Here is a 26,561-nt window from a genome sequence, read left to right as displayed (position 1 = left end):
TAGATAGATAGATAGATAGAGAGAGAAAGAGACAGAGATAGATAGATAGATAGATAGATAGATAGATAGATAGATAGATAGATAGATAGATAGATAGATAGATAGATAGATAGATAGATAGATAGATAGATAGATAGATAGATAACGAGAGAGAGAGAGAGAGATGGATAGATAGATAGATAGATAGATAGATAGATAGATAGATAGATAGATAGATAGATAGATAGATAGATAGATAGATAGATAGATAGATAGATAGATAGATAGATAGATAGATAGATAGATAGATAGATAGATAACGAGAGAGAGAGAGAGAGATGGATAGATAGATAGATAGATAGATAGATAGATAGATAGATAGATAGATAGATAGATAGATAGATAGATAGATAGATAGATAGATAGATAGATAGATAGATAGATAGATAGATAGATAACGAGAGAGAGAGAGAGAGATGGATAGATAGATAGATAGATAGATAGATAGATAGATAGATAGATAGATAGATAGATAGATAGATAGATAGATAGATAGATAGATAGATAGATAGATAGATAGATAGATAGATAGATAGATAGATAGATAGATAGATAGATAGATAGATAGATAGATAGATAGATAGATAGATAGAGAGAGAAAGAGACAGAGATAGATAGATAGATAGATAGATAGATAGATAGATAGATAGATAGATAGATAGATAGATAGATAGATAGATAGATAGATAGATAGATAGATAGATAGATAGATAGATAGATAGAATATGCATATGCAAATGCAAATATGCTAATAAAAGACAAAATAAACTAAATATGGATAAAATGATGACTCACAACACGTGGTAAGCTTTCTCTCCTGGCTTTGATCTCTTGGATCTCCGGCAAAACGAACATAAAATGCGACAGAAACCAAATGAAAATAAATCCAAACAGCTCGCCAACATCATTTTTGCCGTTCCGTGTATTCCGTTACCCCCCAAGCCTGCACAAAATTTAGTCATTTTATTCATATTTAGTTTCTTTTGTCTTTTATTAGCGTATTTGGTATTGGCGTCATCCAAAAGTAATTGAAAGTAATCCAGTTAAAGTAACCCTACCAAACCCTGGACCCAACCCATGCCCATTGCTATTAAAACCCGACCCAGCCCAACCGATGAACTCGATTTGAGATACCAAGCCTGAAGAAAACCTCTCATCTCATCTCATTAACTGCACCGCTTATCCTCAGTAGGGTGCTGGAGCCCATCCCAGCAATCATTGGGCAGTGGGCAGGGGACACCCTGAACTGGTTGCCGGCCAATCGCAGGGCACACAGGGACAGACAACTCACTCGCTCATTCACACCTAGGGACAATTTGGAACGGCCAATTATGAAATGCATGTCTTTGGACTGTGGGAGGAAACCGGAGTGCCCGGAGGAAACCCACGCAAGCACGGGGAGAACATACAAACTCCGCACAGTAAGTCCGGTTGCTGGATTTGAACCCACACAGGAGGTTCCCAAGACCTTAGAACTGTGCCGCACACGCGCTAACCACTGCGCCGCCGTGCTGTCCCTGAAGAAAACCTGAATTTTCCTATTTCATTTGTGAGGACTTGGGAGGAAGAGTGCTGATTTTGGCCGACTCCTCCAACCCTGCTCCTTGAATTTTGATTCCGGCTCAGGCTGAAGGTCTTACCTTGAATAGGTCTCAATCTGATTATGTATTTCCCAATTGTTGGTTCTCCAAAGCTTAAACCGGTTCTCAATATTGATTTAGCAGGAAAAATGTAAGCGGCGAATGCGTTTTGGCCATTTTCCGTCCGACAGATGAATTAATCATCCGGTTTGCAGCCATTGACTAATCCGACCTATTGAATAAGTGACGAATCTTGTGCCTTAATGTTCCTCCAACTTTGCATTCCACCTGATTTATTCATAGAAGAGCCCATGCGCTACGCTAACTTGGCTACCCTTATCGCACAACAGCTAATAAAACATCACAAACTGCGAGCTATTTTATCAATTCCTATGCTAAAAAACTAAAAACAAACTATGAAAAATTAAATTAAATTGAAAAAATAAAGACGTTTTGCTTCGTCAGCAATTAATTCATTACTTAATTGATTTAAATTGATGTAATCCATTTGATTCACAAACTAATTAATTTAACGTTTTAATTTGTTTTCCTTCTCTTTATTAAAGAACATGCCGTAGAAAAATAATTACAAGTCTAAAGTACATAAAGGTAATTGGGAAATACAAAAACCCCCCAAAAAAAACAGAGGGAAAAAATGATAATAATTACTTCATGAATTCAATTGTATTTAATATAATACTAAATCGATTAATTTAATTAAATAAGTTTTAATGTGTTTGAACTATTTGTTACAGAAATTAGCTCCAAAAAGTCTAAATTTAAAATAATTACCGTATTTTCCGCACTATAAGGCGCACCTAAAAGCCTTTATTTTTTTCAAAAGCTGACCATGCGCCAGGACTCTGACGGAGAAGGCCAGACGCACAAGGACAGACATCGTGACGATGGAGATGATGGGGCTTTCCTGACACGCCCATGGGAGGAGCCGGCACACCAGCTGGCGGAGAGACGTGGGTCGAGAGAAGAACTTCAGAAGATCGAGAAGGAGAATCGAGAGAGAAGGCTTGACAGAGACTCCAGCGACACTAATTCGGCTAATTCGATGGAGTTCACTTAGTTAAATTATTTAAGAAATTAAATCTGCCCCCGTTTGAAAATCTCAGCTTTTCTTGTCCATCTTTTCGCGCATTGCTAGGTTGTGTTTGGTTAATGGAGTCGGATAACTCATTCGAACAATTTGGTAAACGGTACGTTTTAATATTTAAAACCTAAGAATGGTTTTATTAATAAATACCATCTTTCTGAGTATTTACAGTAGTTCATCTTGCACAAAATATATCCGCCAGGCAAAACTAGATTTGCCAATTATTTCGTCTTAATTGATTCTGTGTTTTATTACTTCGGTGGTGCCCTTTTAAATTGAGTGTGTTATGCACCAGAAGACGTTCAATATCAAAAGTTTTTAAAGTTTGCTAGTTCAAAGGAGTTGTTGGACAGGAGCGTACAGATACATCGTATTACCGTATTTTCCGCTCTAAAAGCCTTTATTTTTTTCAAAAGCTGACCATGCGCCTTATAATACAGTGCGCCTTATTTATGGATCAATTTTAAAGTTGCAAAGTTTTCCAACTAACTTGCAGCCGCCGACTCGATTTTCCCCCGAACGCCAAGTAGTACGCGGTGGATGCTGGGATTTATTTACCGGCGTTTCATTGGCTAACCAATGTGTCAATCATCATTTGAATCGATCACTATTGGCTAAAGTTATTCGGAGGTCAAGAGGCGGATCCTTTTTATCATTTACAGGCTGCCATTGGCTTAAACGGCAAACAAAGCCTGCAATTGGCCGAAAAAGATGTGTCAATCATCAGTTGAATCGATCACTATTGGCTAAAGTTATTCGGAGGTCAAGGGGCGGATCCTTTTTATCATTTACAGGCTGCCATTGGCTTAAACAGTGAAACAAAGCCTGCAATTGGCCGAAAAAGATGAATGCGTATAGCACGTGGCTGACGGCATAGAGAAAGCATTTTTTACTTTTCTGTATTTGTAAATATTTTATTCTCCTGGATTTACTAAACTCACGGATATAAGAGGACCATGGCTGCACATTCTTATTGAACACAACGACTTCGGTGAGCTATTCCGGGTTTTATATTTTCCCAGGATCTTGTTTCAGACTGAACTCGATGTTTCTGTGATAAGCGGTGCAGATAATGGATGGAATGCAGTGTCTATTTTTAAATTAAACTCAATTCCAAGTGTTTGTTGTCATATGCACAGTAAAGTTGCGAGCGAAAAAGAAAATAGATACTAAGGAATGGTTATCATTTCTTGAATCCCAAGACTTCAACCTTCCGAATGATATTTGAAATGACGCATTTAAGTGACATCGTACGGACACCGCATCCATACGTGTTCTCGACACGTATTTGCGTCTTTGCAAGCTTTGGGAATGTTAAGGGGGTAATAAGTTGGACTGAACTATCTGACTGTTTTGTCCACGTTCCCATTGTAGCGCCTTATAATCCGGTGCGTCTTATGTATGTCAAAAATAGGACCAAAAACTATTTTTTCGGGGTGCGCCCTATAACCCGGTGCGCCTTATAGTGCGGAAAATACGGTACATTAAAAGTGTGAAACAATATCGGGAATTTAAAATGTGAACCTTAAAACGCAATCAAAAAACAGTTTTGCTTAATCAGCAATTCATCACTTAATCCATTTTACGTTGATTTAATCCATTACTTAATGAATAAATTAAATAAACAATTAATCGTGTATGTTAATATGCATTAAAATTCCAGTTAAAAGAATTAAATTAAAAACAATTACAAAACTAAAATGAAACCGTAAAAAGCGCAAACAAATCATGAAAATAAAGATTGATCAAAGACAATGATTTGGAAAAAATGAGTGGTTCCTTCAGTCGAATTAATTTGATTTTATTTAATCCATTACTTACTTAAACCAAGCAAAAGAAAATCATGAATCGGGTAAATCATATGTTTTAATCGTTTTGATTTTTTTATTAGATCCTAGAAAAAAAATTATAAAAAATTTGAAATTAAACCAAAAAAAGGGTTAGGGGTTAGGGTGAGGGTTAGGGTTAGGGCTAGAGTTAGGGTTAGGTTTAGGGTTTAGGGTGAGGGTTAGGGTAATGGTTTAGGGTTAGGGTTCGGGTTAGGGTTTAGGATTAAGCTTAGGTTTTTGAAGCAATCTTGAAGCTTAGGGTTAGGGTCAGGGTCAGGGTTTGGGTCAGGGTGAGGGTGAGGGTTAGGGTTAGGGTTGGGGTTAGGGGTAGGGTTTACGGTTAGGGTTTACGGTTAGGGTTAGGTTTTTGAGGCAATCTTACTTTACCTCCAAAAAGATTTTTGGGGTTCTTGGGAAACCAAGTTTTATTAGCACTGGCCATTCAGGAAATTGGAGCGTTTCTTACGGTTAGGGTTAGGGTTAGGTTTTTGAAACAATATTACTTTCTCAAGGTCCCCCAAAAAAATTTTTTATGGGGGTCCTTGGGAAACCAATTTTTTAGCACTCGCCATACAGGAAAATATAGCGTTTTTTTGTGTGTCTTACCTGCGTTCGTTTAGTCCATTAGGAAAGAGAGTGTTTAGTTTTTTTATCCAGTTAGGTTAGGGTTAGGGTTAGGGTTAGGGTTAGGGTTAGGATTAAGGTTTGGGTTACGGTGTTGGTGACTTTTGCATTTGCATTAACAAACGCATTTAGGAGAATACGATCGCGCTTCATTGTTTTAATAAACGCGTTATATAGACTAGGATCGCTTAAACGAAAAAAATAAGGATTAAAAATTGAATTTGAAAAAAACCCCCAGAAAAATACAAAAGAAAGCAAACGACAGGCAATTGCCGAGTGCTAGCGTTGGCTAAGTTAGGAGGCTAACAGCTGCTGAAGAACCTCCCTGCCAGCTTCCTTATGAATATTAATAAGGTTTGGTGAGGTATATCGTGCAAGTACGCTATTGTACGTTTTTTCCATAAAACAAAAAACATGTCGCTTAAAAGTGAAAGCAGTCATCCGAGATGAACGCTTTCATAAACTCTTGACTTCACAATCTGCAGCTGCAACACTGGCTCTCAATCTCGCTAACTGTTGAACGCTTCTCCCAAGTGTTTCTCCCTCTTTCCGACCTTGTCACCGAGATTGTCTTCATCTTGAAAAACATACTATCGTCACTCCCTTTTCCTGACAGTGTGTGCTTACGTCCTGAAACTGAAGTCTGTTAGGCTTTTCTTTTTCATCTTCCGCTCGCGTATGATACACTTTGAGTTCGGCGGCTGCTTGACAGCCAGCGCCATAAATATAGGGCCCCGAAAGGCCCCGCGGCAAAATTTTGCCACCCACTCGATACCCCCCTTGACCCACCCTAGGGGGTGTGCCACTACACCCCCACTGTAATTACAGTTGCTGGAACTCGATTGCCCATCTGCGCCGCAAAGCAGTAGCCATCTTACAACGTGTATATACTGTATCTCTTCGTGTATGTCAAGTCAAGTCATGTTTATTTGTATAGCACTTAATCACAAAGAGTCTCAAAGGGCTTCACAGATCAAAGACTATTGCAAACTAAAGACTATTATGACACCATCCCATCATCTAAAACCTACATGAGGGCAAATAATACTCATTATCAACATAAAATATAGAATAGAATAGAATAGAATAGAATAGAATAGAACTTTATTGTCTTTGTTACAACATGGGATATATTGTGACAACGAAATTGGACGTGGCACTCCAGGTCCATATTTTACAGAGAGGATATAAGGAAAACAAAGGGATAAAGGAACAAAGAAGATGTTTGTACCGTCCTTGTTGTATAGGCTTTGTTTTCCTCCGGAGGTGGGTGTATGAGGGGGTGAGGGACAGACAGAGTTGGGCGGATCCAACTAGATGTTTGATCTTACTGTACACACGGTCCAGTGTTTTTTTCCCTAATTGCTCAGTCCACGTATTGAATGGATTTGGGAAGTACAGTCCGTAAACATGCCCGATTAAAGTCGCCGGCGACGATAAAAGTTCCGTTGGGGTGTGCAAGCTGCTGTTTATTGATAGCAGCGGGCAGGAGATTTAGCGCTATGCTAATGTTAGCAGCCGGTGGAACGTAAAAAGCAAGCACAATGACCATAGCTAGCTCTCTCGGTAGATAGAAGGGTCTACACGATATTGCTATAGGTTATTCATATGCTATAGAGTAGAAGTGTGTTTTATATATATATTTATATGCATACTGAAGGATTTTATACATTTGACTATAAAGGATTTTATACATTTGACTTTAAAGGATTTTATACGATTGACTCATAATGCAATGAAGATTTTCAATGAGTAGGCTTTAGTTCAATGACAGGTCAGGCTGTTCCAAATGCAGAATATTTTGTCTAGTTCTGTTGACAACAGGACTCTGACGGAGGACGGCAGGCGTTGTTTTTTAGAAACGCTTGGTGTTGTTTTGAGCACCCCAGACATCGGGACGCTCGTCTACGAGATGGTGAAGCCCAGGGGGGCTTCCTTGGCACGCCCATGGGAGGAGCCGGCCCAACATTGTGCGGGGAGAAGATGGCCAATAGAAAAAAGCTAAAGGACTTCAGTAGAAGGCTTTACACAGACGCCAACGTCACTAGTTCGGGCGTTTTCGATGGAGTACACTTAAATTGTTAGGGAAATTAAATCTGCCCCCATGTGAAAATGTCAGCTTTCCTGTTCACTTTTCCCTCAAGAAATGAGCGCGCATAAATCGTTGGGTGAATGTAGGTTGTGTTTGGTTAATGGAGTCAGATAACTAATTTGAACAATTTGGTAAACGGTACATTTTGATTTTTGATTCCAACAATACATACAATAACTACTGACAGCCTCAACACAAAAGCTGCTGACTTAAGAAAGCAAATCGTGCCCCAACTAGAAACCTGGAGCTGTCATGATTACTCAATGCACTCACCTGTGCCCGCTCGTATGGTGCCCGCGGCCTCTGGTTTCCTGATTGGTTCCCCCTCCTATTTAAGCTCAGTGCTCCCACTCGCCCTTTGTCAGTCCGTCAGCGGACCTCTGCTTACGCAAGGCAAGCACTTTGACTCTGGCTCCTGTCGGTCCTGTTTTTTCATTCGTATCCCACTCGTCTGTTTCTGATTCCCCGTTTGTCTACAGCTACGACTCGTTTTATGACCACCGGCCACGCTCTGATCCCCCGCTCCGGCTATCGACTCGTTTTTCCCGTTTGACCACGCTACGATCTCCCGCTCCGGGAGATCCACTTCCGCATACCGAACACGCTCCAATCCCGTGAGCGGCTTCCTTCCCTCGTCCAGCGAGTTTCTCCTCTATATCTCAATAAACTTGTGAGTAAATGTTACGCATCTAGGCCCTCCTCCTGTTCTGGTTTTGACAGGAGACCCTAACAAATACCGACGCTGAGTTGCTAAATACCTTCAGAAGATCTACTAGTGGATGTGAACAATTCCTACTAGAACCCTCACTGAGACCAACAAGCTGATACATAGTACAGCTTCAGTGCTAATCGAGATTTGTGGGTACAAGATGGACTTGAGATACAACAAACAGTACCCACCATAGAAGGGACAGATAGAGGTCAAGATAAATGCAGAACAGAGGGAAGATGGACGGCTAGCTGGTTTGAAGAAAGGGAACATGGCGTATAAAGTTGTAAGTACAACTCAATCTCTAGACCGGAGACACTCGAAACTGCCAAACAACGACGAACGGCTCTGGCCTCCTGGTTCAAAAAGTACACTGAGGAGGGAGAGGCCGGAAGAATAAACAAGCTGTTCTCCAGTGAAGCAGCAAAGGTGGACAATAGGTTGCAGAGCAACAGTCAAGCGTATGCACAAAAATACTAGAAAGACATATCAAAAAAAATGGGCACACTTTCACACTTGGGATTACGGTTGCTCACTGTTGTTTCAAGCGTTGCTCACCGAGTTGGTGTGAACGCTGTGACCCGTGGAAAATTACAGGGAACATTGGAGGGGGGCATGACTTTTGCAAGGCACCGTACTTGGCACACTTTTTATTCTAAACCAGGGGTGTCAAACATGCGGCCCGGGGGCCAGATCAGGCCCACTAAGGGGTTGAATCTGGCCCGCGAGACAACGCTCAGAGAAGCGCAAGAGAAAAACGAGCTGCAGGTCGAAATATGTCCACTTGATGTTGCCAAAGCCAGGTTCCTCGAACAATCACACTGTACTTGTATGTGTTTCTCTCCCTCTCTCTCTTCCTCCCTTTTCCTCTCTATTCCTGGCTCTCTCGCTATCCCTTTTCCTCTCTCTCTCGCTCTCCCTTTTCCTCTCTCTCTCTTTTCCTCCCCTTTTCTCTCTCTCTCTTTTCCTCCATTTTTCTCTCTCTCTCTTTTTCTCTTTCATTGTCCCACCCACTCTCTTTTTCTCTCCGCTTTGTCTTATTTCTTTCTCTCTTTTTCTTTCTCTCTAATATACTAGTCCGGCCCCCGACAGAATGTTTGTTCTATCGTGTGGCCCCCGAGCTAAAACGAGTTTGACACCCCTGTTCTAAACCTTATTTATGTTTATTTTTACATGCATCCTTTTTTAAAAGCCTTTTTTTTTGTTATTTGCTATCTATCGTGTCTCTTACTTCATACACGTAGGGAAAAGATAAGAATTTGACCATAAAGTTATTTGCGTGTTGTCATAAATCTAGGGCATGTCACGTGCTCGGTGAAATCTCACCAGCGAAGCAAAACTGTCCGAGTCTCTTTTACGTTTAGTCATCGGAGTTTGGCCCCCCGCTCCGAACACACCGGGCGACATGAACCGAAATCCCGTCGAGTCATAAAATCGAAAAATACCGTTTCTTTATTTTCGTGTCTAGTTTCTAAACAGCTCCGGTGTAGCATAATTAAAGAGACACACACACACCCTGCAGAGATAATGATGATTCTTCACTGGAGCGCAAACTATGATTTTAATGATGATGCTCAAGTTTGCATAGAAACATAATCCGGGAAATTAGAGGGCTTCAATGGTTGTGAAGAACATAAGGCATGTGGGCTAAATGGGGTCCTGGAATGGGTTTGACTGGGCTACTAGATATATTTTTTTTCACTCGCAAAATATTTTAGCATTGTAGCTGAGAGCTACTTCTTGTTACGGATTAGCGAAAAGAGACCCAGTTTGCGTCACGGTTGCCATGGCGCCCAACTGGCCCCGCCCGTGTGGCGCCAGCTGCAGCTTGTTGAGAGATTGGCTCCCTGTCAGTATTTAAACTCTGTCCTGTCAGTCCCCTTTGGTCGGTCTGTCTGCGAATCTTTGTTTTTACACGGCAAGCCCTTTTTCGCCTGTCCTGTTTTTTGTTCCTGTTTGTCTCCCCCTACGATCTGTTTTTGATCTCGACCACGTCTGTTCACCCGTCCTGAATTACGACCTGTTTTGATCTCGACCACGTCTACTCTCCTCTCCTGGCTTTCGACTTGTTTCCGATCCCGATCACGTTTTTGCTCTTCTATCCCGGCTACTGACCCGTTTTTTCCGTTCCCGACACCGCCATCGCTCGCCACGGAAGTCCCACTTCCGCGTTCAATATATAATAGTGAGAGAGGGGGAAAGAAAGAGAGAGAAAGAAAAATTCAGAAAGAAATAGAAAGAGAGACAGATAGAAAAGATAGAAGAGGAGAAGGAGAGAAGGGGAGAGAAAAAGAGAGAGAAAATAGAGAGAAAAGATAGAGAAAATAGAGAGAAAGGAGAGAGAAAAGAGAGAGAAAAGAGAGAGAAAAGAGAGAGAAAAGAGAGAGAACAGGAAAAAAAGAAGAGAGAGCAAAAGAAGATGAAGACATGAGAGAAAAAGAGACAAAGAGGAACAAAGAAAGAGAAAAAGAGAGAGAGAGAGAGTGAGAGAAAGGGGAGGAAGAGACAGAGAGACAGAGAGAGAGCGACAGAGAGAGGGACAGAGAGAGAGACAAAGAGAGAGAGAGAGAGAGAGGGAGAGAGAGAAAGAGAGTGAAAGACATCGAGAGACAACAAGAAAAAAGACACAAAGACAAAAACAATTAAGAAATAGGAGAGAAAGACACGGAAAATGGTACAAAATAGTGAGACAGCGAGAAAGAAACAAAATAGAGAGAGAGAGGGAGAGAGAGAGAGAAAGAGAGAGACAAAGACAAAACAACTGAGAAAAATGAGAAAAAAAACAAAGGCATAGAAAAAGATAAGAAATAGAGAAACAGTGAGAGAGAGACAAAATAGAGGGACAGAGAGAAAGAGAGAGGGGGAAATACACAAAGCGATAACAAGAAAAAAGAGATGAGGACAAAAAACTGAGAAAAATGAGAGCAAGACAAAGACATAGAAAGAGGTAAGAAATAGAGAGAGAGAGAGAGAGAGAGAGAGAGGGGGGGGGGGGGGACAGACAAAAAAGACAGCAAGAAAAAAAGACACAAAACATAAAAAATGAGAAAAAGGAGAGAATGACAAAGACATAGAAAAGAGGTAAGAAATAGAGAGACAAGGGAAGGAGCGAGAGAGAGAGAGAGAGAGAGAGAGAGAGAGAAAGAAAGTGACAACAAGAAAAAAGAGATGAGGACAAAAAACTGAGAAAAAGGAGAGCAAGACAAAGACATAGAAAGAGGTAAGAAATAGAGAGACAAAGAGAAAGAGAGAAAATAGAGAGACAGACAAAAAAAGACAGCAAGAAAAAAAGACACAAAACATAAAAAATGAGAAAAAGGAGAGAATGACAAAGACATGGAAAGAGGTAAGAAATAGACTGAGACCAAGAGAGAGAGAGAGACAAAAAAGAGAGCCAGAGAGTAAAGAGAGCAAGAGAGAGAGAGTGAGAGAGAGAGAGAGAGAGAGAGAGAGAGAGAGAGAGAGAGAACAAGAAAAATGAGACAAACACAAAAAAACTGAGAAAAAGGAGAGAATGACAAAGACATAGAAAAGAGGTAAGAAATACAGAGACAGAGAGAGGGGGAGAGAGAGAGAGAGAGAGAGAGAGAGAGAGAGAGATAGAGAGAGAAAGAGAGAGAGAGACAAAGTGACAACAAGAAAAAAGAGACGAAGACAAAAAAAACGGAGAAAAAGGAGTGAAAGACAAAGACATAGAAAGAGGTAAGAAATAGAGAGACAGAGAGAGAGAGACAAAATAGAGGGACATAGAGAAAAAATAGAGAAACAGAGAGAGAGCACAAGAGAGAGAAAAAAAGACACAAAAAGACAACAAGAAAAAGAGACAGGGTCAAAAAAACTGAAAGAAAGGAGAGAAAAATAAAGACAAAGAGGTAAGAAATACAAGCACAGCGTTTGTGAGAACCGCCTGGCTTTGGCAACACCAACATCATATCTCAAACTGCAGCTCGTTTTCCTCTTGCGCTTCTCTGAGCGTGGTCTGGCGGGCCGGCTTCAACCCCTTGGCGCGCCTGATCCGGCCCGCGGGCCCCCGCCTGTTTGGGTTAAACGCTCAACCCGTATGAAAAAAAAAAAACAAGACCCTTCTAAACAGGGGTTGGCTCCTGACGGGCAGCGTTCCGGTTTCTCCAGCCTTTTATCTCAATGGGATCCGGCACTGCCGTAGCTAAAGGGGAGTCCCATCAATCCCAGCCTGACTCTATACGCTCCCGTCCTCTTGTCTCTATTGCGTAAGCGCCTAATCCCCAGAGCGTGTTTATTCCCAGCCGCCACGAAAGCATCTTCTCTTCCTCCCCTCTGCTCACGTTTTCTAAAGCGGGGGTCTAAAAATCACGGTCCGGGGGCCGATCGCGGCCCTCGGGATGAGGATTTGAGGCCTTCGTGCGAAAGTTAAAGGGACAGTGTGGTAAATGGTAAACGGTCTGCATTTATAAAGCGCTTTTCAACTCAATGGAGACCTCCCAAAATGCTTTACAATGTGCTTCACACTTACCCATTCACACACACACACACACACACCGATAGGTAGTCGGCCTCCAAACGTTTTGAGGATAATCAAGATGCTAAATGGTAAACGGTCTGCATTTCTATAACGCTTTTCAAGTCACTGAAGACTTCCTAAAGTGCTTTACAATGTGCTTCGCACTTACCCATTCACACCCACACCCACACACCAATAGGGAGTCGGCCTCCAAACATTTTGAGGATAATCAAGATGCTAAATGGCAAACGGTCTGCATTTCTATAACGCTTTTCAAGTCACTGAAGACTTCCCAAAGTGCTTTACAATGTGCTTCGCACTTACCCATTCACACCCACACCCACACACCAATAGGGAGTCGGCCTCCAAACATTTTGAGGATAATCAAGATGCTAAATGGCAAACGGTCTGCATTTCTATAACGCTTTTCAAGTCACTGAAGACTTCCCAAAGTGCTTTACAATGTGCTTCACACTTACCCATTCACACACACTCTCACACACCAATAGGGAGTCGGCCTCCAAACGTTTTGAGGATAATCAAGATGCTAAATGGCAAATGGTCTGCATTTCTATGACGCTTTTCAAGTCACTGAAGACTTCCCAAAGTGCTTTACAATGTGCTTCACACTTACTCATTCACACACACACCCACACACCAATAGGGAGTCGGCCTCCAAACGTTTTGAGGATAATCAAGATGCTAAATGGCAAATGGTCTGCATTTCTATAACGCTTTTCAAGTCACTGAAGACTTCCCAAAGCGCCTTACAATGTGCTTCACACTTACCCATTCACACTCACACTCACACACCAATAGGGAGTCCGCCTCCAAACATTTTGAGGATAATCAAGATGCTAAATGGCAAATGGTCTGAATTTCTATAGCGCTTTTCAAGTCCCTAAAGACCTCCCAAAGCGCTTTACCATGTGCTTCACACTTACCCATTCACACTCACACTCACACACCAATAGGGAGTCGGCCTCCAAACGTTTTGAGGATAATCAAGATGCTAAATGGCAAATGGTCTGCATTTCTATAACGCTTTTCGGGTCACTGAAGACTTCCCAAAGCGCCTTACAATGTGCTTCACACTTACCCATTCACACTCACACTCACACACCAATAGGGAGTCGGCTTCCAAACGTTTTGAGGATAATCAAGATGCTAAATGGCAAAAGGTCTGCATTTCTATAACGCTTTTCAAGTCACTGAAGACTTCCCAAAGTGCTTTGCAATGTACTTCACACTTACTCATTCACACACACACCCACACACCAATAGGGAGTCAGCCTCCAAATGTTTTGAGGATAATCAAGATGCTAAATGGCAAATGGTCTGCATTTCTATGACGCTTTTCAAGTCACTGAAGACTTCCCAAAGTGCTTTACAATGTGCTTCACACTTACTCATTCACACACACACCCACACACCAATAGGGAGTCGGCCTCCAAACGTTTTGAGGATAATCAAGATGCTAAATGGCAAATGGTCTGCATTTCTATAGCGCTTTTCAAATCACTGAAGACTTCCCAAAGTGCTTTACAATGTGCTTCAAACTTACCCATTCACACCCACACCCACACACCAATAGGGAGTTGGCCTCCAAATGTTTTGAGGATAATCAAGATGCTAAATGGCAAATGGTCTGCATTTTTATAACGCTTTTCAAGTCACTGAAGACTTCCCAAAGTGCTTTACAATGTGCTTCACACTTACCCATTCACACACACACTCACACACCAATAGCGGCCATGCAGCCATGCAAGGTGCCGACCTGCATTATTTGACCACTAGAAAAAAATACCGGAAACTGCAAACTACGGGGACTCAAAGAGGCCTTAAAGCATATGTTTTTCTCATTTTTTTGCCCAATTTTTCACGAGGAAAGAATAGGGGAGAAAAGATGTAAGAAAAGAATATAAAAGGAAGAAAGAAAGAAAAGAAAGAATGAGCGAAGAAAACAATGAAAAGGAAAAAACAAAGAAGAAAAAAAGGGAAGACAGAAAAAAAGGAGAAGAAAAAAAGAAAAGAGAACATGGAAGAATGAATAGAAAGAGAATAAAGGACAAAAGAAGCAAGAAGGATGAATGCCCTACAAAAGAAACAACAGAAGAAGGAAAAAATAATAATTAAAAAAGAAGCAAAAAAAAAAAAACAACATCTAGAAAAGGATTTTTGTCCAAAGCAGGGGCTCAGAATGACATTTTATTTTCACCACCAGGGGGAAGAGAAAAATACACACTGTCCCTTTAAGTGGATCCCTCACTGATTACAGAATTATTCATTATTTATTATGTGATCTTTTTTTCTGGAAAACTTGATTGGGACCGACTTCACCAAGACCCTAGTTTGGCCCCCATGTAAAGTTTAAGACCCTATTTTAAAAGTTTGATGCATTGGCGCCTTTTGCCTCATCTTGGCTCCATCAAACCTGCGGCTCGTGGGCCGGATGAGGTCCGCATAGGATTTACATCCGTCCCGCAAAACAACACTGAGAAGCCGAGAGAAAAATTGAGCTGCAGTTTTAAATATGTCCACTTGACGTCGCCAAACCCTAGCACCACTCACTCAACTAAGCAACTGTAGCTGGATTTTACTATCTCTCTCTCTCTTTCTTTCTTTCTTTTTCCACCTCTCACGTTTGTTCTCTCCTTCTCTCTCTCCCCCTTCTCGTTTTTACACTCTCTCTCTTTTTGATCTGTTTCTCTCTCTCTCTCTCTCTCTCTCTCTCTCTCTCCCTATCTCGGTTACTCTTTCTCTTTATTTCTCTCTTTCTTTCTTAATTTATTTTGGTCATTCTTTTAATTTTCTTTCCCATTTTCAATCCCTCTGTTTTTCTTTTCTTTCTTTCTTTCTTTCTTTCTTTTCTTTCACTCTTTTTTCTACCTTTTCATTTCTCTCTTTCTCCCTTCTTCTTCCTTTATTTTTCTGGCTAGAACTCTCTTACACTCTCTTCCTTTATTTCTTGCTCGCTTTCTTATTTCTGTTTTCACTTTCTCATTCTCCTCCCTTTTCCCCCTTTCTTTTTCAATCCCTCCCTCTCTTGTTTCTCTCCCCCACTCTTTCTCTCTATCCCTTTCTTTTTCTCCACCTCCTTCTTTCATCATTTCTCTTTAATCTACTAGCTCCTGTTAGTGTTTTTTCCACTATGAGGCTAAAATGAGTTCGACACATCTGATTTACTGTACAATCCAGCAGAAGAGAGGGAGAGAGAGAGCAAGAGAGAGTGTGGCGCCAGCTGCAGCTTGTTGAGAGATTGGCTCCCTGTCAGTATTTAAACTCTGTCCTGCCAGTCCCCTTTGGTCGGTCTGTCTGCGATTCTCTGTTTTTACTCGGCAAGCACTTTTTCGCCTGTCCTGTTTTCTGATCCTGTTTGTCTCCCGCTACGATCTGTTTTTGATCTCGACCACGTCTGTTATCCCATCCAGAATTACGACCTGTTTTGATCTCGACCACGTCTGTTCTCCCGTCCCGTATAACGATCCGTTTTTTATCTCGACCACGTCTACTCTCCTCTCCTGGCTTTCGACCTGTTTCCGATCCCGATCACGTTTTTGCTCTTCTATCCCGGCTACTGACCCGTTTTTTCCGTTCCCGACACCGCCATCGCTCGCCACGGAAGTCCCACTTCCGCGTTCAATATATAATAGCGAGAGAGGGGGAAAGAAAGAGAGAGAAAGAAAAATTCAGAGAGAAATAAAAAGAGAGAAAGGGAAAAGGATAGAAAAGAGAGAAGAGGAGAAGGAGAGAGAAAGAGAGAGAGAAAAGAGAGAGAAAAGAGAGAAAAATGAGAGAAAAAGAGAGAAAAGGAAAAAAGGAAGAGAGAGCAAAAGAAGATGAAGACACGAGAGAAAAAGAGACAAAGAGGAACAAAAAAAGAGAAAAAGAGAGAGAGATAGAGAGTGAGAGAAAGGGGAGGAAGAGACAGAGAGACAGAGAGAGAGGGAGAGAGAGGGAGAGAGAGGGAGAGAGATAAAGATAGTGAAAGACATCGAGAGACAACAAGAAAAAAGACACAAAGACAAAAACAATTAAGAAAAAAATTGTACAAAATAGTGAGACAGCGAGAAAGAAACAAAATAGAGAGAGAGAGGGAGAGAGAGAGAGAGACAAAGACAAAACAACTGGGAAAAATGAGAAAAAAACAAAGGCATAGACCTGTTTTCTACCGAGACCGGGTCCGGGAACCACTTTTGGGTCCCGCCCCACCCGTTTAGGAACCCACTCCCGTAGCAAGTTTAACAGGAGGTCGCCTTTCGCCACCTTCTGACGGCTTCCGATTGTTCTGCAAGACTGCGGCCATAGATAATTGCATTGCATGTCATGTTTAGCGGTGTCTTGCTGAATTCCGGACACTTTGCAAAAGACAAAAGACAAAAAAATGGGAAAAGGGGGTAAAGGGGGGGTTCGGGGTTTGCTCGACGACGGACCCACCGGGCACAATGAAACCTCTGTGTGCACAAATGAAGATGATGGAATGGTGCACGCAACCAAACTGGCTGACTTTCACGGATGCGTTTTTGTATTTTATTCCAAGAAAAACAAAACAGTGGTACCCTAAAAAGCACGAGTTCATATTTTTCTTCAACAGAATATTTTAAAAACGTAATGTGAAATGAAATACTTAAATAAAAATAAATAAATAAAAAGATAAAATGAAATACAAAATACAAGAATATAAGAAATACAAAAATACAAAAACAAAACCAAAAAATGAAAAAATAAAATAAAAATTTTAAAATAAAAATAAAAAAAATAATAACAAAGAAAAAATACAAGAAAAGGTCAAAAATACAAAATTAAAAATACAAAAATAAAACAAATAAAGAATAAAAAAAATAATAAATAAAAATACCACAATACCAAAATACCAAAATACAAAAATACAAAGATACAAAAATAAAATGAAAAAAATAAAAAAATAAAAATAAAAATAAATATAACAATAAAAAATACCAGAATACCAAAACACCAAAATACCAAAATACCAAAATACATAAATACATAAATACAAAAATACAAAAATAAAAACAAAAACAAAAATACAAAAATACAAAAATTCAAAAGTATAAAAATAAAACAAATGAAAAATAAAAGTAAAACATAAAAAATGAAAAATGAAAAGAAAAAAAAACCAAGAATAAAAGATAAAAAATAGAATAAAAAAATAGAAAAGAAAACATGGAAGAGAAAAAAAATACAAAATAAAAAAATATATAAATTATTGTATAAGTAAAAACGGAAAAAAGTACAATTTATAAGAATACTAAAAATGTTAGTATTTTTTTTTTTGACTTATTTAAGAACGCTATTAATAATTTTACATATTTTTTACAGTAATTGAGTAGCCATCACCAAAATAATCCTTTACCTCCTTGAATAAAAAAGGAAAATAATAATAATTGAAAAAAATGATCCCCAAAAAAACAAGAATAACATTTACAAAACGAGTGGAATCATTTAAAAAAACTAAATGAAACACATCATAAGAATAATCATATATTCCTTTTATTTTAAAGATACAGGTTTGCATTGTAGTGTTGCAGTTTTCACCATCCAGAGAAGGAATCAAAGTTCCAAATACATAAAATCTGGGGATTTAAACGCTGGCAAATAGCATTATATGCAAATAGGAATTGCCTTTCCAGTCCTTAACTGTAGTGAAATTGAACCAATGCATATGCATACTGTACAATAATTGAAAAAAATAGATATCTAAATCAATTTAATGTATATAAATCTAATGTATTATCGTATGCGTTCCATAAATACACAATTTAAATGCATTATGAAAAAAACTTAAAATGGAATACCAATGATTAAAATATGTTTAATACAAAAATAAATAAAGAAAGAAGAGACAATAAATTAAGAAAAAGTATTGAAAATTGACTTAAAAGACTCGGAAATTTTCAAAAATGCAATGCATTGTATTGTTGCCGTTTTTCACCATCCACAGAAGGAATTCAAGCTCCGGACACTTGATAAATGGATGCGGGGGATATGAAAGATGGCAGAAAGCATCGAATATAAATCAAAGCCCTTAAAAAGTGGAAAAAAGACAGAAATTCATGTCACCTTTGTGTGGCGCGGAGGCTTTCTTCCTCCTCACATCTCTACATTGAAGAAAGAAAGAGAACGGAAAGTCCGAGTGCTGCGTTCAGGGGCGTCACGGACGCCGGAGATGCGCTCCGCTCGCCGCTCGCCACTCCGAGCGCGAGTGTGGAGCGCATCGGCGGCGCGTGGAGCCTTTTTGATGGCGTGACGTGGACTGGCGTGGGGGGAGGAGCGGGAAGAAGGGTGGGCAACGTGGGAAGGAGGGCGGGGGTGGCACGGAGATCTGTCAGAATACAGGTCACAGCTGGTGCGAGTGTGGAAGCTGCGCGTATGAAGGGAATCCGGCCTGACCGAAATAGAAATAGGTGAGAATTGATGATGTGGAAGCACAAGAGAAAAATGACTGGCGGTTTCAGATATGTCCACTGGGCTCTCTCCCGCTTTTTATTCCTCTTTTTCACTATCTTCTGTCTTTTTTATCTTGCTGTTACTCTATTTCCTTTACTCTGTCTTTCTTTCCCTCAGTCTCTCAATGTCATCTCTCTCCCTCTCTCTCTCTCTCTCTTTCTCTCTCTCTCTTTCTCTCTCTCTATCCCTCTATTATCTATCCATCTATCTATTGATCTATCTATCTATCTATCTATCTATCTATCTATCTATCTATCTATCTATCTATCTATCTATCTATCTATCTATCTATCTATCTATCTATCTATCTATCTATCTATCTATCTATCTATCTATCTATCTATCTATCGATCTATCTATCTATCTATCTATCTATCTATCTATCTCTCTCTCTCCCTCTATTATCTATCTATCTATCTATCTGTCTATCTATTGATCTATCGATCTATCTATCTATCTCTATCCCTCTCTCTCTGTCTGTCTATCTCTCTCTATCTCTCTCTCTCTCTATCTATCCATCTATCTTTCTCTCTCTCTTTCTCTCTCTCTCTCTATCCCTCTATCTATCTATCTATCTATCTATCTATCTATCTATCTATCTATCTATCTATCTATCTATCTATCTATCTATCTATCTATCTATCTATCTATCTATCTATCTATCTCTCTCTCTCTACCTGTCCGTCTATCTATCTTTGGATTTCTTTCTTCTGCTCCTTTCTTTCCCCCTCTCTTTCACGACTTTTCATCTCTTTTGTCTCTCATGCTCTCTCCCTCTCTCTCTTTCTTTGTCCCGCCCTCTCTCCTTTTCCCTCCCTCTTTCCCTTATTTTTTAATCTCTCTTTTTCTTTCTCTTTAATCTACTAGTCCGGCCCCCGACAGAATGTTTGTTCTATCGTGTGGCCCCCGAGTTGAAATGAGTTTGACACCCCTGATTTAAAGTCATGTACTCTACATAATGGTGCCCCGAGTGAGGAAACATCTGTACATTTAAAAGCAAATGTCAGAAACGTTTTCAAGAATTCCCTTTTTAACATATAAAAGGTTTTCATCTTTTTTCTGATTATTATAAATATAATAATCTAAAAAATGTTCGTTATTCTCCAGGCAGAGCGGCTTTAAAAAGGGGGGAAGTTTACCCCTCCAAACGAGAATTGATTTGATTGATTTGGTCCAAATAACGGATAAAATCTAAATTTCAAACAAATTGATTTGATAATTAATTTCGAAGTCCAGAAATGAAAAAAGTACAACAAAAATCCGCCTTTGAAGCAAAAAACACGAGATCGGGCGGCCCCATTTTGAGAGACCACATGGACCGCTGCCGTCTTGCCAAAACAACAACCCACCCCCACCCCGTTTCCCCGTGACAGACCTGGGAATTGACCAGATGTTGATTTAAAAAGAAAAACCCATGGTACTACCATCTGGGATGCGTCGAATTAGAACATTTATACTGAAGGATTTTATACTTTTGACTATAAAGGATTTTATACGATTAAATACATGTTACATTTATCGAGTGCAAAGAAGATATCTGCTGAGTGGGCTACAGGTCACGCTGATCCGAATGCAGAATGTTTTGTTTAGTTCTGTTGTTAACAGAACTCTTAATTGAGTGCAATAAAGATTTTCACCGAGCAGGCTATAGTTCAATGACAGGTTGCGCCGTTCCGAATGCAGAATATTTTGACGAGGGAATTTTGATAACAGGACTCTGACGGAGGACGGTAGGCGATGTTTTGAGAACAAGGCCCTGATGACGTAGAAACGCTCGGTGTTGTTTTGAGTTTTTCAGACATCGCGACGCCCAGGGGGGGCTTCCTTGGCACGCCCATGGGAGGAGTCGAGACGCCATCTTGCGGAGAGACGTGGGCCGAGAAGAAAGGCTAGAGGACTTCAGAGAAGGCTTGCCAGAGACTCCAACGACACTAATTCGACAAATTCGGCCATTTACAATGGAGAACCAGCTCGGTTGCCCTGGGGGTATGGCGCCCGCTCCGGGACCGGGAGTTTGAGGTTCAAGCCTCGGCCGAGTGATACCTAAGACTTAAACATTGGTACCCGTTGCCTCCCTGCTTGGCATACAGCATTAGGGGTTGGAAATGGGGGGTTTGGTCACCTAATGACTCCCAAAACCTCAGTTGGGTTGAGCAAGGGGGCTGGGAATCCCCTCCTCTGAATCAATCTCCCAAAAAGAGTCAGAAATGACTCTAGCCACCTCCCACTAGGGGGATATGGCTGTGGTATATAATATAACAATGGAGAACACTTCGCTAAATTGCTGATGAAATTAAATCTGCCCCCATGTGGTAAACGATACATTTTAAGATTAAATTCCTAACGATACTTAGATTGACATTCTTTCAAATTTTAAAGAGCCGGATTTCATCAAATTGAGTAAGTGTCGTTGATAAATTAAAAAAAACAAAGTGTGTTGGTCTTGTGCTAATAAAGAAAAACGTTTCTTGTTTATGTAGCCTATAAACTTCTAAAAAAAGGGACAAAAACCCTCCCTTTTTGAACGTAATTATACTCCATAATTTGTTACTGTTTACTAAACAGAGTTTCCGCAACATCAGAGTTTATGCCCTATTTAAATTGTGTCTCGAGTTTTGGGGTCTATTCGCGCACAGTTTCTGAACAAAATGGGCCTTGCCTTCAATGAGGGCCCCGTCCTCTTAGCCAGGGTTGGTTAGGGTTACTTTAACTGGATTACGTTCAATTACTTTTGGATTACTCCAATACCAAATATGCTAATAAAAGACAAAAGGAACTAAATATGAATAAAATGACTACATTTTGAGCAGGCTTGGAATATATGGAACGGCAAAAATGATGTTGGCAAGCTGTTTGGATTAATTTTCATTTTGTTTCAGTTTTGCCGAAGATCAAAGAGATCAAAGCCAGGAGAGAAAGCTTACCACGTGTTGCGAGTCATCATTTTATTCATATTTAGTTTCTTTTGTCTTTTATTAGCATATTTGGTATTGGAGTAATCTACTTTGGGGCGGCAGTAGCTCAGGAGGTAGAGCGCTCGTCTTGGGATCCCAGTTCGAATCCCGGCTTGTCCGTGTTACATTTCGAAGTGTCTTTGGGTAAGACACTGAACCCCTAATGCCCCCAATAAGCAGGTTAGCGTCTTACATGGCTGCAATACAAGGCCGCTATTGGGAAACGTGAAGCACACTGTAAAGCGCTTTGGGAAGTCATTGACTTGAAAAGCGCTATATAAATGCAGATTATTTCATTTTCATTTCATTTTCAAAAGTAATTGAAAGTAATCCAGTTAAAGTAACCCTACCCAACTCTGCTCTTAGCTGTAGACTGTCTTGCGGGACTGATCTTTAAAGCTCGATCTCCTCCTTCCTAGAATCATGGAGATGGCTAGCTCATAGCCCTTCCTATGCTAATATGCTAACCCACGCGATCAATTCCGGTCGAATATTAGCCTTAGCTCGTAGCCTTAGTTGCTAATGATAGCGCTGTTCCCACCTTACAGCTGCTGTAACCCAATAAGTTTATTTGCAATTAGCTTTTTCGTTTTCCCTTATGAATATAATAATGATGGCCATACTACCGAATCTTTAGCGAAGCATTGAACAAACCTAGCCTTAATGTACGAAGTTTGGATGTATCCGGGGTCGGGTTACGGAGGCAGCATCCTCAGCAGGGAAGCCCAGACCTCCCTATCCCCAGCCACTTCATCTGGCGGGATCCCGTGGCCTAGGAACCTAGTCTCTACAGTGTGTCCTGGGTCATCCCCAGGGCCTCCTACCGGTGGGACATGCCCGAAACACCTCCTGAGGGAGGCATCCATGAGGCATCCTTATCAGATGCCCGAACCACCTCAACTGGCTCCTCTCTATGCGGAGGAGCAGTGAGTCTACACTGAGTCCTTCCCTGATGATCGAGCTTCTCACCCTATCTCTAAGGGAGATCCCAGCCACCCTGCGGAGGAAACCCGTTAGAAACACATTAAATTCCAAGCATTTTTGAAGGATTTCAAGCACCCGTACGAACCCTATGCTACGTTTGAATTCTAGTCGGTGGGATTCAAGTAATCCAAGTTTGCATTTTCTTTTAGTGCCTTTGTGACTCCAGAGCAGGTGTGTTGGTCAAGCTGTTTTAAGTTTCGGTATTACTTAGACTGCAGTGTTACAGACGCATAAGCAGACACAGGCAGAAAAGGGGCAGTACGACTGTTTAGCCAATCAGGATACAGAACACAACGCGCAATGAAAATCCACAAAGTATCGAAAGAGTGTAGCTGACTTTATACAATTAAATTTTTTCGTACTTAAAAGTGACTTCAAATACCAAGACCGAAATTCGCATTCTTCAAGGTTAGCGGATTATGTTAGCATAGCGACTAGAGGACATGGAAGGAGCCTTGGGAGTAAAAACCAATATTGCCGTTATCCGTAGATGGCATGGGATTGTGGTTGCGGGATGCATTAAAAGTAGAAATCTAGAAAAAAGACAAGGAAAACATATCGAACAGGTAAAAAGTAACCCAAATTAGGCTAAAATAGCTAACCGCGGTTATGATAAAGATGGATGCTTGGTTAGTTGTACTAAGTAACCCATTATGTTAAGTAAAGATTTTTAAAATCTATAAAAATGACTAAAAGCACTGAGTTTAATTTATCGACAGGCTACTTGTCACGGTTGCCCATGGCGCCCAATTGGCCCCGCCCGTGTGGTGCCAGCTGCGGCTCGTTGACAGATTGGCTTTCCTCCTATTTAAGCTCAGTGCTCTCTTTCTTCCTTTGTCAGTCCGTCAACGAACCTCTGCACCCGCAAGACGTGGGTTTTGACTCTGTCCGGCATCCTGTTTGTGTATCCTGTCCGCAGGGTTGGGTAGGGTTACTTTAACTTGATTACTTTCAATTACTTTTGGATTACTCCAATACAAAATATGCTAATAAAAGACAAAAGAAACTAAATATGAATAAAGTAGTAACGGAATACATGGAACGGCAAAAATGATGTTGGCAAGCTGTTTGGATTTATTTTCATTTTGTTTCTGTCGCATTTTATGTTCGTTTTGCCGGAGATCAAAGAGATCAAAGCCAGGAGAGAAAGCTTACCACGTGTTGTGAGTCATCATTTTATTCATATTTAGTTTCTTTTGTCTTTTATTAGCATATTTGCTATTGGAGTAATCCAAAAGTAATTGAAAGTAATCAAGTTAAAGTAACCCTACCCAACCATGCCGGTCCGGTATCGATCGCGTCTATTTCTTCCTGTTTTGTTATCGGTTTCCGATCTCCAGTGTCTAGTATCGTTCCTGTCTATCTTGTCCTGTCTGTTATCTGTCTCCAGTCTCCTATATCTGTTATCATTCCTGTTCGTCCCGTTCTGTCTGTTATTATGGTGCATGACTGCTTGTGTGAGGAACGTTACGCTTCTGGGTCCTCCTCCTGTTCCGGTTCTTGACACTACTACAGGGTAGGCAGAATAGCTCAAAACATGATCAAACCTTTCGGAGATGAAGAGCAACAAATTAATAACCCAATCTGATGAAAAATCCACTGGCTACTAGAAACCCCTCCACCATTTTTTGATAATTGGGGCATCAACCTTAAAAAAAACTTTTGTCTAAAGACTTAAAACAGTTCGTTTAAAGGACAACCCAATTTCGATGAATGAGAAATGAGAAACTACTAGGCACCACTGATGCCAAACTGTAATGTTTTCAGAACGAATAACCCAAAAAAATAGACCACTTCCTTTTTTATCCTATACTTTACTAGATTACTAGGTTAGCAAAATAGGGGTGGTTACAATGAATCAAAATGTTACCAACCAACATTTTATGAGATGAAGAAACAACTGCCATCTTTGTCAGTGTTGACCCAATTTCATAACCCAGTTTGCTCAAAATCATCAGACAAAGGGATGGAGAGAATCAATCAACATTAACACTTCACCGACGGTTGTTTAAAACATTCTAAAATTTTGTTTGGCTGAGTTGGACCAAAAAAAACAAAAAAGAGTTATGACAACTCAATTTTGGGTAACAAGAGACAAAGAAACCACTAAGCAATGCTAACATTAACAGGAATTACCCCAAATTTTAGATCACTACTCTTTCTTTGCCACAACCCCAAAACAGGGACACGTCAACAGTGGAGAAAACTGTCCAGAGTTGCGTCCTCATTGCCCCAATAACCCAGGCGGTTGAGCGATTCAAGAACTCTTTTAATACTGTAAAACAGAAGAAAATAATAACCCAATTTGGGTTCAAAGAAGCTAACCCTTTTTACTCAACATTCTGCATGGTTTTGTTAAAAAAAGGTAAAAAAAAATAACAAAACCATCTATTAATTTCTCTTTTTCTTTTATTTCTCTTTTGTTTGGTTCTAAGTAACTGTTAGGAAATAAATATTAAAATGTACCGTTTACCAAATTGTTCAAATTAGTTATCTGACTCTATTAACCAAACACAACCTACATTCTCCTAACAATGCGCGCTCCTTTCTTGATGGAAAAATGAACAAGGGACCGGCATTTCCACACGGGGGCAGAATTAATTTCTTAAACATTTTAACTAAGTGTACTCCATCGAATTAGCCGAATTAGTGTCGCTCGAGTCTTTGACAAGCATCCTCTTTCGATCTTCTGCCTTTCTTCCTCTGCCCACGTTTTTTCCGCTGGTGTGCCAGCTCCTCCCATGGCAGCCCATGAAAGCCCCCACGTGGGATCCGCCCCCTCGCCTCGATGTCTGAAAAACTCATAACAGCAGAGCGCTTATCAAAACAACTTCAACTGTCAACGGCCCCCAGGAAACAACTGTTTCCTGGGGGCCGTCATGAACATTTTTCGAAACGGATGCTCCCTGCCAACAGCTGCCGGTGACGTCACCGAGAAGCTTCTATCCATTTTTTATGAAAGGGGTCATTAGACGTGCGAACAGTTGAAGCTCAGACTCGCAAACGCGTGCTGAAATTCCTTCGCTTTTATGCAACAAAAATTTAATGGCGGAAACGTTTTCACGTCACTGTTAGGAATTAAATATTAAAATGTAGAGTTTACCAAATTGTTCGAATTAATTATCTGACTCCATTAACCAAACACAACCTGCATTCTCCTAACAATGCGTGCTTGTTTCTTGAAGGAAAAGATGGACAACAGACCGGCATTTCTACACGGAGGAAGATTTAATTTCTTAAACAATTTAACTAAGTGAACGCCATCGAATTAGCCGAATTAGCCGAATTAGTGTCTCTCGAGTCTCCGTCAAACCTCCTCTCTCGATCTTCTGCTTCTTTCTCGGCCCACGTTTTTTCTCCTCCCATGGGCGTGCCAGGAAAGCCCTCTCGCCTCGATGTCTGGAGGGACTCAAAACAGCAGAGCGTATATCAAAACAATGCCTGACGTCCTGCGTCAGAGTTCTGTTATCAACAGAACTAAACAAAACATTCCGCATTCGGATCACCGTGACCTGTACCCCACTCAGTGAAACTCTTCATTGCACTTGATAAATGTAACTTGTATTTAATCGTATAAAATCCTTTATAGTAAAATGTATAAAATCCTTCACCATCAACAAAGCAACAAACAAATGATCAATAAACAATTGCCATCCCAAACTAGTAAACAAAAAACAAACCTCATTGGATGATGATA

The 26,561-nt window shown here is 40.5% G+C and overlaps 1 protein-coding gene across 1 annotated transcript in view; it reads right to left on the bottom strand.

The window, feature by feature from the left end:
- Positions 1-18,673, bottom strand: part of npffr2a (neuropeptide FF receptor 2a) — a 42,720-nt gene extending 24,047 nt beyond the window's left edge. The window contains exon 1 of the mRNA XM_088336582.1: positions 18,540-18,673. The gene's annotated coding sequence lies outside the window, so the exon portion shown is untranslated. The remainder of the gene's footprint in view (positions 1-18,539) is intronic.
- Between the last annotated feature and the right edge of the window lie 7,888 nt (positions 18,674-26,561).

This window comes from Urocampus carinirostris, chromosome 5 (assembly GCF_059441175.1).
Source record: "Urocampus carinirostris isolate Australia breed hairy pipefish chromosome 5, RoL_Ucar_1.0, whole genome shotgun sequence".
NCBI classification, from domain to species: Eukaryota; Metazoa; Chordata; class Actinopteri; order Syngnathiformes; family Syngnathidae; genus Urocampus; species Urocampus carinirostris.
This window is presented reverse-complemented; position numbering and strand designations above follow the sequence as displayed.